Raw genomic sequence first — 12,806 nt, forward strand, 5'->3', positions numbered from 1 at the left:
GGCTGCCCAGCGCACACCCACCCTCCCGCCCCGCCGGGCCGCGACGGGCCTCTCGCCCCAGCGAGTGGGTGGGCCAGCGCTTGGAACCACGTGGTGTCCCCACGGTGCAACTCCTTCTGGAAACCCGGGGCGCTAACCCGAGCCTTTCTTTCTTCAGTGAGGGAAGTCGTGGTGTTCACCGCCAAAGGGAAGACATCAGAAAGTTTGCCTACACTGATAGCCATTAGTTGGGACGTTTTTCACACACACACAAACACACACACACACACACACACACACACACACACACTCTGCTAGAACAAATTTTTCCGTCTTTTTCTCCCTTTCCTGCCGCCTGTCCTCTCTCTCTTCCTTCCTCCCTCCCTCCTTCTCTCCTTGCTTTTCCTTCCTTCTCACCTCCCTCCCTCCCTCCCTCCCTCCCTTCCTACCTTCCTTCCTTCTTTCTTTTTCATCTTGGACCTGGAAGGAGCCTTAGGACAACCATTTAATGGCACTGTGGCCGACTCATTACTAAAGCTTCCTCCTTACTCTTATTAAAGCTCCAAGCTGACTTCCCATCCCAAACTGTATTATCACAGTGGTTTCTAAAATACACATGCCATAATGCCACATTAAAAACTCAATACTCTCAGCCCCTTGCACCAAATCCGGGCAGTCTTCTCGGTTCTTGGCATTTTATCCTGTTAATGACACATACAAATGAATGTCTAGCAAGTGCCAAAAAAAAGTTGTAAACACCATGTACTTCCTCCATTACCCTGCACCACCGTGTCTAGTCTTTCAATGGACAGTCTAAAGATGGATGACCTCATCTAAGTCATCCCAGGTAATGATGAATCAGGGAAATGATGTGGAAACCAGAACGGGTGCTAAATTAGGCTTTTCTTGATCTGTACCAATTGCAGCTATCCTAGAATTGACCTGAGTCTCCCAGGGGAATCCATGAGACTAATTCTTACTGAATATATACCATGTGCCAGGTAAATGCTAGAATTGCACAAACAAATAAAGCCAAATCTTTGCCTTTAAGAGAGAGTGGTGAGGGGCGCCTGGTGGCTCAGGCATTAATCGGCTGCCTTGGCTCAGGTCATGATCCCAGGGTCCTGGGATCGAGCCCCACATCGGGCTCTCTGCTTGGCAGGGAGCCTGCTTCTCCCTCTCCCACTCCCCCTGCTTGTGTTCCCTCTCTCGCTGTCTCTCTCTCTCTGTCGAATAAATAAATTTAAAAAATCTTTAAAAAGAAAAAAGAGAGAGTGGTGAGAAGGACTGGCATTTCCTTCATTAAAAGAATAGTTACTGAATTGCTACTGTTTCCAGACTTTGTTCAAGGTGCAGAGGGTACACCTGTGAACAAAGCAGAAACACCTGTCTTCAGGGACTTTTCATTCTTGTGGAGGGAGACAGGCAATAAACAAGATTTAAAAAAAGTGATAAAATATGGCATGAGAGATGGTGATCATTGCTATGGGGAAACAAAGCGATGAAGGGGGATAGCACCTCAATGGGATGTTTGAATGAACACCCGGAAGAGGTGAGGAAGGGGTAGATCATGCAAAGCTTTACTCAGAGCTCTGGATAATACAAATACAAGGGAAGCCAGTCTTCTCTAGTAGTCTAAAGTGTTTAAAAGTGAATTAAGAACATATATACAGCATGTTCTTCTCCAAAATTTTTTCAACACATTTTTCTACTTATTCTTAGAAATCAGCATCTGCTTTTTTGAGAGTGGGCAGAAAATTCAGCAAGAGATCATGGACATAGCTGTAGTATCCTTTTTTGGAGGTGTGCCATGTGTGGGCATGACGTCCAAATGTGTTATTTCTGCATCTGTGAAACTCTTATAAGACAAACACAAAAGAACAGTGACCGATTGATTGCCATTAAACTCGGTGAAAATGGAACAACATAGAGCCTAGATGACCAGGAGAAATGGCTCCTAAATATTCAAGAGGTGACAATTGGTAGCAGTGGATATCTGTAACAAAATGTGGAGAAGTTCCAGTGTCTGCAGTTAGTTCCGTTGAAGAAAAGATGGCAAAGTTAAAGGAAAGAGAAAGAAAAGAAATTGGAGCAGTGGTGTAGACATAGAAGGTGAGACTCCTGCCCTAAAACTTGATTATTTGTTGTTAAATAATGCAGACCGTGCTTGTGTCTTTCAACAATGTATCTTGGGTCTGTATTAAAATTTTGGATTTCTTAAACAGATTTTCAGGAGATGTGACTCAGTTTTTGTTTTGAAGTGTTTTCAAACTTGCTATGCCCATATTTCACTTTAGTGAGCTCTCATGTTTACTGAAAATCCATCTAGACCTCTGGTACAAAGATTCCAAGAGGGTTTTTGGAATTAATGGTATGAGAAACAAAATTATGGAGGAAAAGTTTGTTAACATTTGTACAACTAGCTTACAATTTACTCTGAAATTATTTTACAATTAATTATTCATTAACACACAATCATTCATAAGTATACCAATTCATTTATTTTACTTTCAGCTTCACAAGAAAGACATAAATACTACACTGCTAAGAGATAACTTTCAAGAAGGGGTAAAATTATGACTCCAGCAGACATAAAAGTGAACATGTGTTAGAACTTTTATTTAACTTGTGAGCAGGGAACCAGGGAGATGTTATAACAGGTTCAAAGGAGACATCAAAACAGCATACATTCATACAGAATAAAAAATGTTGAAATGAATGTGCAAACAGGAGCAAGACTAACTGCTTTCACAGTGAGGGAGGGAGGCCATTTGAAACTCTAACAGGTAGGACAGAATTTACATGTTCTTAGACAAGAGTTACTTGTCCTGCTATCAGTTACATACAATTTATAAAGTTGTGACATAGCTCAGATAAAATCAGAATCCAATAATCCAGAGGGTGTCATCTAGAGTCCACACAATGCGTAGTTTTCCACTGAAGCACAGATTTTTCCTACATTGCTTGGGAAACCTTATTTTAAAATTTTCAATGTAATATTTATCATGGAAAATTTCGCAGACTGAGACAATAACAGTGAGTATTAATGTACAGCCTGTTTCGGCAATCGGTGCCATTTTGACAATCTTGTCTTGTCTATCTCTCCCACTTCTTTAATAAGCTGAATTTTTTTTTTTAAGATTTTATTTATTTGAGAGAGAGCATGAATGGGGCGAGGGGCAGAGGGAGAGGAAGAAGCAGACTCCCTGCTGAACATGGGGCTCGATCCCAGGACTCTGGGATCATGACCAGAGCCAAAGGCCAACATTTAACTGACTGAGCCACCCACACGCCCCTAAACTGAAATATTTTAAAGAATACTTTTATAGATCATATTTTGCTGGTAAATAATGTGCATGTTTTCTTTCTTTCTTCCTACATTACTACAATACCATTTTTCACATCAAAAAATTTAGCCAGAGTTCCACAATTAGCATCTTATACCCGGTGCAGAATATTTTCCATTTCCACCTTAGATGTGCAGCCTCCACTCTTCTCTCCCATTTGTGTGGCATGAGGCTGACTGATTGATTTCCCCAATATGCTCCTTGCCCTCTGGCTCCCAGTTCTGCTTGGCTGGGGGCACTGACCAGAGATGGGGAGAGTTTGTGGTCAAAGTCTTATTCTCCCTTCCCATGGTGTTGCAGCAAATTGGCTGCACCCCTTTATCGAAGGGCGCCCTTTCCTCCCCCTATAGCTACTCCCTCCGAGTTTCCGTAACTACCCACTCCTTGTCCATTCAGGTCCCTACTGGTTTGCTCGGGCTGCTGTAACAAAGTACCACACCCGCTGGATGAAATATGAGAAATTTATTCTCACAGTTCTGGAGGTAGAAATCCAGAATCCAAGTATAGGCAGGATCGGTTGCTTTTTGAGAGTCTCTGAGGGAAAATCTGTTTCATGCTTCTTTCTAGTGTGAGGTCCTTGCGACCGTCTCTGGTATTCCTGCTTTGTAGCTGCATCGCTCCCATGTCTGCCTCCAGAATTATGTGGCCATCTCCCTGACCTCTCTGTTTGCCCCTCAGTGCTTTCTTCTCAGAAGGACACCAGTCATACTGGGTTAGATTCTACCCTAAGCAAGTATGATCTCATCTTAACTTGATTGTATCTACAAAGACTCTCTTTCCAAATAAGTTCATATTCTGAGATTCCAGAAGGACAGGGATTTGGGGCAGACACCATTCAACCCGGTACAGAATCTAAGGGTGGTAATGACTTTGTGTTTCCCATCCCCTCACTGTTGTAAACAGTCCCTTTATTAAACTTTCCTAAATTGTCGAATATGAGTATGCCATCTGTTTCTGGCCAGAACCCTGTCTGCCTAACCAGTCTTGCACATTAAGATGATCAAGATCTCTGGGCTACATTATACAAGAAAGGAGGGGAGTTTGCACGACAGTGGAAGATCGCAATCTCTTGCTGAGTAAAGGCAAACTGGGTCTGATTATCTTCACTGATAAAAATTGGAGAGCCTGTTTTTAATGTCAATAGCACAATGTTTATTTGTTCCAGTTAAGATACCACATCCAGAAAATTGAGTTTGCAATAACCCGCAGTCATCTTCTAATACTCATTTGGCTTTTGCTAACTGAAGGAGTAAGTTAAATAGCCCCAACCTCTGCAGGTACCTAGAGATGTGGGACTGCTTTTGTTTGACCCTCTTGAGGATAGTAGAACAAAGACAGTGGGGGGGGGGGGTAGCAAGGTGGTCAGTTTCAAGGACCTCTATTTGCTTTTCTAGTATAATAGCACTTACTCCATGCGTTGTAAATGATATGGGGATTCTGCTAGATACTAAATATCTTTAACTGCATTATATATTCTGTGAAGTAAGGAAATGACCATAGGATCAGTCTTCTATCTCATCAGATGCACTGTTAAATGGACTTGGGTGAAGACTTCATCTATCACCTGATTTCCATAAGCCCCATTCTGACTGGAGACCATGGTGGTGGTATTTGGGGGCTCTGGGGATTACCTTCATAATGTCTGGTGACCCTCAAATGCACTAGGTGTTTCCCTTATCCCTTGCTCTGTGACTCTGATAAATGGCTGCAGGTACCTCTGGGCTGGACTTGGGGGAAAGATTCATGGTATACACCTTCTGCAGAATAGGAAAGGTCATAAAGGACCTAGCTTCTCCCTCAGTCAAGCATCCCCGTATCCGTGAACTAGGCGCTTATTTAGGTGTGTAAACTGGTACTTATTTCTTCATTTCTGAACCATGCATGCCATTCTTTAGCTGTGCATTAAGAATCATGTGGATTAGTAAAGTAAAAATTGTTCCCCTTGTTAGGAATATTATCTCACTTATTGCTGTCAATCATTTATTTGAAAATGACATGTGTTAAAGCCTATAGAAAAGTTTGTTTATTTAAACAAAGACTTACATACCCCTACTATGTGCCAGCAATATTCTAAGCTCTTTACAAAAGTTAACTCATTTGGGAAAGAGTATACAATGGGAAAAAGACTGTCTCTTCAACAAATGGTGTTCGGAAAACTAGACAGCTCCATGTAAAAGTAATGTTTAGAATTATTGAATCACTATATTATACACCTGAAACTAATATAACATTGTATGTTAATTATACTGGAATTAAAATGAAAAAAAACAAAACAAAACAAATGTTAACTCACGTATTTTCACCTCAATCCTACAAGATAGATTCTGTTATTCCCATGTTATTTTGAGGAAACTGAGTAGCAAGTTAAGTAACTTGCCTAACATCACACAGCTGGTAATTAGTCCAGTTAAGATTATTTATAATTAAGACTTAACCACCATGCTATGTTGCACCAAATGTACAATTATTTTTCATATGAATTTAAATTGTGGGAAGCAGATTATTTTAATATAGAATTGACTGGGTCAATGTAGTCTCATTATGAGTAAAGATAAAACCATTGAGTAAATATTGTTACTAATACCTACCATTTCCCCAGATACTGTGCTAGATATTTTACACACATTATTTCCAATTTCACAACAGTGCCACAATGTGGGTAATATTATCCCTCTTTAGAAAGGAGAAAACTGGTCCTCAAGAGGTTATTGCTATGAAACCTGATGCCACTCAGCTCTTCAGTGCTGAGCAAGGTGACTAAATCCATTTCTTGACATTACATATCTGCCTATCTGAGCGGTTGGCATATTAGGAACACTGTGATCATTTAGACCACTCCTAATGGGACATTGGTAATTGACTTAATTAAGTTGAAAATCCAACAGCCAAGGATGAATTCTAGAATATCTCTACTTACTCAAGTGCATATCTTTTGTTCATCTGGGCTCAGAGAACTAAATCACATAATGGTTCTCATATTCAACGATAGCAGATGATACAGTATTTCCTGTGGTAAAGCTGAGAAGCCCTGGGCATTGGAGGTGCATAAGAGTTAGAATCTGATTCTGCTTCTCACCAGATATGTGCTGCTAAGGAAGTGCTGAGCTGCAAGCCGTAGCTTTCCTCCTCGCTGAACGGGGATCATTTTTACCACAGGGACTCAAATCAAATGAGATAATGTATGTGAAAGTATAGTATAAGGAAATAAAAATTTAGGATAAGAAATAAGCATCCTTCTGTTTATTGTCTATTATTTGTTTAATTTATTAATTTATATTATATTTATTAATTTATATTATAATAATAAATAAATTTATTATTTTAGTATATATTTAATATCTGTTTATTTCATGTATATTCATAGTATATATTTTACTAACTCTACCCCTAACCCTAAGAGAACCCTGATCCTAGTCCAAACCCTAACCCTAACCCTCACCCTAACGTGCCAAAACGCTTACACACATTCTTTGTTTTGTGGCTCTGGCATTGAGCTCTAATTTAGCTGACTACTAATCTAAATCAGCTAATTTTGTGTCTGCTACTTTGCTTTCTACGCCCCAGATGAATGATCTCAGGATCACATGAGTGATCTATTCAGTATCTATTCTTACTACTGTCCTTTCTGACTTTAAACAGTGACACCTAACTCTATCCCAAATCCCTGAACCTTGGTTCGTTGCTGAAGTATGCATTTTCCCACATTTTACATCTCTGACACTGGGATGTATCTAAATGGCCTCCGACAATTGCTGTTGGTCTGGCCACGGGTGGGGTACAGAGGTGTTGCTGGCCGACATCAAAAGGGCCAGGATGAAGACTGGCAGACGGAGTGTGGGTGACCTGGAAGCAAAGCCAGAGACGAAAAGAGTGGTGCAAACTTTTTTGTGGTAAAATATTTATAAGGAAATATTTATCAGTTTAATCATTCATTAAGTTTACAATAAAGGGGTACTAAATACACTCACAAGTTATTCACCACTCTCTATACCTAAGCCTTTTTTCATTATCCTCAACCAAAACTCTGTACCCATTAACCTCCCTCCCACCCCTGGCAACCTCTCTTCTACTTTCTGTGTCTATCAGCTTACCTATTCTAGTACTTCACATAAGTGGAGTCACATAATATTTGTCCCTCTGTGTCTGATTAATTTTACTTAACATAATTTTTCTTTTTAAAATATTTTATTTATTTATTTAAAGTAGAGAGAGAGCATGCGTGCACAAGAAAGAGAGCGTGAGTAGGGGAGCAGAGGGAGAGGGAGAAGCGGGATCCCCACTGAGCAAAGAGCCTGACATGGGGCTCAATCCCAGGACCCTAGGATCATGATCTGAGCCAAAGGCACACGCTTAACCAACTGAGCCACCCAGGCTTTCCAACATAATGTTTTCAAAATCCATTCATATTGAAGCATATATTAAAATTGCATTACTTTTTATGGATGAATAGTATTCCACTGTTTGTATATATTACATTTTCTTTATCCATTCTTCTGTCCATGAGATCTTAGGTTGCTTCTCTTTTTTGGCTATTGTTGCTATGAGTACAGGTGTACAAATATTGGAGTCCCTGCTTTTAGGTCCTCTGGATATATAGCTAGGTGTGGACTTTCTGAGTCATATATAGGTCTCTGTTTAGCCTTTTGAGAAACTGCCAAACTGTTTTCCACAGAGGCTGCAATTGGTGTAATATTGGGGCTCTTGGCTGGCTCAGTTGGTAGAGCACTCAGCTCTAGATCTCAGGGTCATGAAGTGAAGACCCATGATGGGTGTGGGGCCTACTTAAAAAAAATTGTAAAAAAAAAAATTGGAGTAATCTTTTCTCCCCTGTCAACCAAAAGATTGAGAGTAGAGACCAAAAGGTCATGGGCAAGAGATGGGGGCATTGGTGAATCAGATGTAATTATCAACATTTCCAATGTCAAAATAAAGTAGTTCTATTTAATTGTAAACCTGGCTTAGAGTCCGAACCAATGGCGACTTAGTTCTTTCATGGATTCTTTTAACAAATGCTGCATTTTGACGCTACAAGGGATAATTGTTGTGTTGGAAAACTGTGGACTGGATGACTCTGAATTAAAGAGTTGCTGGATGCGAAGAGTTTAGGAATGCGTGAGCCAAAATATATTGCTAATATCACCTTTCACTGAATCTAAGGTGCCATACATTGTAAGACAATATTTTATATATACATATTATAAAAGTAAAGATGCATTAAATTATGATGCATTGTTATGGCACCACAGATTAGAATATACCTCTGGCTTTCAGCAATGTAAAAATGTGAGAAAAAAATGTGTTTTAGACTTAGTGAAATACAGTATCTCCCATTTTATGTATTCATAGGGGTTATGGAGTTGTATAGGATAAAAATATCTAAGTCTAAAAAAGCTCTTTCTATAAATATAAAATAAAGTATTTGGGTGATAAGAAAGCATTGTATCGTAATGTTTTTCTTTCTGATACCTAAAATAATGGTGCCATTTACAATCAATGACATCTTAGCTTTGATAAAATATCAGCTTTACCTGTACTTTGATTCTGTTCACTTCCTATTCTTGAGTTAAAGCATGACTTTACCCCCTGCTTACCAGTGTCCATGCCTGTTGCAGTCTTTTATTTAAGAGGTACAACATCAAGTCCTGACAGCTTGAACCAACTAAATAAATCTTTTAAGGTATTAGTGGTTGTGGGTGGCTTTGGAAGTTCTACATTCTGTTGCTGAGTTTTAGGTGTGGACTAAGTTTTGCAAGCCCTGATGATTTCTAACCCAGATAAGAGTTTCTGTGCTTCTTTCCTTGACAAATAATAATTATGATTGTATTTCCCATGCTGGGCCAAACATTAGAACAATTTACCTGGGGTTTTGTTAAAGACAGAGATTTCCAAGCTCCATCCTGACCTATTAATCAGAACCTCCAGAGAAGAAGTCTAGAAATATGGATTGTAGCAGACATCTGGGGGATTCTTAGGATAAAGCAAGTTTGAGAATCACTAACTGAAGATAGTCTATTTTATCTCCGCCACCTACAGATTTTATAACTATAAAATTGGCATGATATTGGCCCTGCATCTTGAGGAGCTGTTATACTGATCAAGGAGATATCATGGAGTTGGCTGAACTATTCAAAAGAGATTTGCTCAATAATCTCACCTTTAAAAAAACCTAAATTTAGCTTTTCTAAGTTCCACTTAGCCTAAATGCAGGAATTCATATCCTCAGTGGATAGTTTTAATTCTGTCCTGTTAAAATACACTCCAGTTAAGGAAGTGATTATAACAATGGCCTATGTCCACATTTATTAACATAATATCTGGTGGCCTGAATTCCACTCATTTAGGCACAGAGACCTGTTCTGTAAAGCTTTAGATATATAATTGGCATTCTTTGGCTGTTGAAGTTACCCTAAACTCATTTCATCAAAGAGACCCACAAGAAAATACTTGCATAATACCCTCTAGTTCCATCCACTTCGTTGCAAATGGCAAGATTTCTTTTTTTTTTTTTTTGATGGCTGCAGCGAAATAAGTCAATCAGAGAAAGACAATTATCATATGATCTCATTGATTTGTGGAATTTAAGAAACAAGGCAAAAGATGACAGGTGAAGAGAGGAAAAAATGAAACAAGACGAAACCAGAGAGGGAGACAAACAATAAGAGACTCTTAATCTCAAGAAACAAATTGAGGATTGCTAGAGTGGAGGGGAGTGGGTGGAATGGGCTGGCTGGATGATGGACATTGGGGAAGGTATGTGTTGTGGTGAACGCTGTGTGTTGTGTAAGACTGATGAATCACAGACCTATACCTCTGAAACAAATAATACATTATATGTTAATTAAAAAAAGGAAAAAAAAGAATCTTTTTTTTTAAGATTTTATTTATTTATCTGACAGAGAGAGACACAGCGAGAGAGGGAACACAAGCAGGGGGAGTGTGAGGGGAGAAACAGGCCTCCCGCGGAGCAGGGAGCCCGATGCGGGACTCAATCCCAAGACCCTGGGATCATGACCTGAGCCGAAGGCAGACGCTTAACGACTGAGCCACCCAGGCGCCCCCCAAAAAAAGAATCTTAAGTAAAATATTAGAACACAAAATTGTACATTCACATCTCTTAACAACAGTTTAATCACTGGTGTACGTACATGGATCAGAGGTAAATTTGAAAGGCTTCGTATTGAGGAAATTGTTAATTTTTGCTATAAAGTTCCTATGGTTCAGGGGCACCTGGCTGGCTCAGTCAGAGGAGCATGCGACTTTTGATCTCGGGGTTGTGAGTTTGAGCCCCATGTTGGGTATGGAGATTACTTAAATAAATAAAACTTAAAAAAAAAAAAAAAGAAAATACTTGCAAACTACAATGTGTTGAAGGAATCATGAAATCTCTTAGGGACACTGACTCATAACCTTAACCCTCATGGCTCTTTCTTAGTAAAATCACCAATTTCAGATGCAGATTATAACTATGATAAATAATGCAGATCATAAAAGGGTGACTAACACTGAGATCCTAACTTCAACTCATTGCCTCCTTGAGAAATCATGTTTGCCTCAATTCAGCATCCTTGGAATGCAGAACAGATGACTGCCATGTAGTTTCGTGCTCATTGAATGTTGAGCTTAGGAATGGGATTTTCTATTACATACATACGTGCTAACCATGTGCCAGAGATCATTCTAAGCACTTCATATATTATGTCAATACACATTGACAGTCGGTTTGAGAGACATCATTTTGACATCTTCCAGCAGCAGTAATTTCTCTTACAAATACTTGTAAAGTGACATCTGTGTGCTAGGCACTGTGCGAGATCATGTGAGACCTTATTTTAGATGCACTAAACCCAAACAGCTTATTTCAAAACTTAAGTGACAGAGACTCATTCAGTCTCCCTTCCTATCTAAAAAAAGGAAAGAACTGGGGTGCCTGGGTGGCTCAGTTGGTTAAGCAACTGCCTTCAGCTCAGGTCATGATCCTGGAGTCCCAGGATCGAGTCCCATATCAGGTTCCCCGCTCAGTGGGAGTCTGCTTCTCCCTCTGACCCTCTCCCCTCTCATGCTCTCTCTCACTCTCTCTCAAATAAATAAATAAAATATTTTTTTAAAAAAAGGAAAGAACTGGACTAGATTCTTTGTTAAGTATAAACTTTAAAGCTCTAAAAAATTCTGAGTCTATCAACCTAGATTTTGCTGTCTCCTCTAATACCTTAAATGGCAGCATTGGTACGGCTAACATTAGATCCATTAGAAAATGTAAAAGTCTTTGCATGGAAGAGCTTCTGTATGGTGGAAAAGTAAAATGAACAGAAGTAGCTACATCTATATAGCTCATGGTATGAATAACTAACACTCCTTCCCTAAGGGGTCTCTCATCCCCAACAAACAGAATGACAGCAGCAGAGCGATGATTGAGAAAGGACTTTTATATGAAGGAAGCCATTTCCTGTTCTGTAGTTACTACCTAACATCAGATTAAGAATATGAATAATGCCAGTTTGTCTCGTTTCATAGATAAATGTTAATACATAATTTTTTTGTCATATGAAAATCATTTATACAGATTGTCTTATTTGGGAATAAGATTGTCTTACTAGGAATAAATGACTATGTAAGGATTTTGGAAGGAATGAGGTAATCAGGCATCTGCAGTCTGTTTATTCAGTGGTGGCCTTTAGGACACTATCCAGTGTTGTAAATATCCAAAGACCAAATCTGGCATGTGTTTACCTAGCCTTGCCCTTTGAGTTAGTTCTGGAGCTCAACTATGCAATCAACCAAGTTCAAATAGTACTTCAAAATAGAATTTGCTTAAGTTTGTGCTACATAAAAATTTTATGTGTATAAATTTTATATATACACAATGGAATATTATTGAACCATAAAAAAGAAAGAAATCCTGCCATTTCCAACAACATGGATAGACCTAGAGGGCATTATGTCAAATGAGATAAATCACACAGAGAAAGACAAATTCTGCATAGTATCACTTCTCTGTGGAATCTAAAACAAGAGAAAAGAAAGAAAAAACTGCTAAGTTTGGGCTTAGTTTGTTCTCTTTTCTAGTTCCTTGAGGTGTAAAGTTACATACTTTGAGATTTTTCTTGTTTCTTTAGGCAGGCATTTATAGCTATGAACTCTCTTAGAACTGCTTTTGCTGAATCTTGTTAGTTTGGGTATGTTGTATGTCCCTTTTCATTTGTCTCAAGGTATTTTTTTTATTTCTCTTTTAATGTCTTCTTTGACCCATGGGTTGTTCAGTAGCATGTTGTTTAATCTCCACATACTTGTGAATTTTCCAATTTTCTCCTTGTACTTGATTTCTAGTTTCATACCATTATGGCCAGAAAACATGTTTGACATGATTTCAATCTTCTTAAATTTATTAAGACTTATTTTGTGGCCTAACATATGATCTATCCTGGAGAATGTGCCATGCTCACTTGAGAAGAATGTGTGTTCTGTTGGTTTTGGATGGGATTC

This window comes from Phoca vitulina, unplaced genomic scaffold (assembly GCF_004348235.1).
Source record: "Phoca vitulina isolate PV1807 unplaced genomic scaffold, GSC_HSeal_1.0 scaffold25, whole genome shotgun sequence".
In the NCBI taxonomy this organism is placed as follows: domain Eukaryota; kingdom Metazoa; phylum Chordata; class Mammalia; order Carnivora; family Phocidae; genus Phoca; species Phoca vitulina.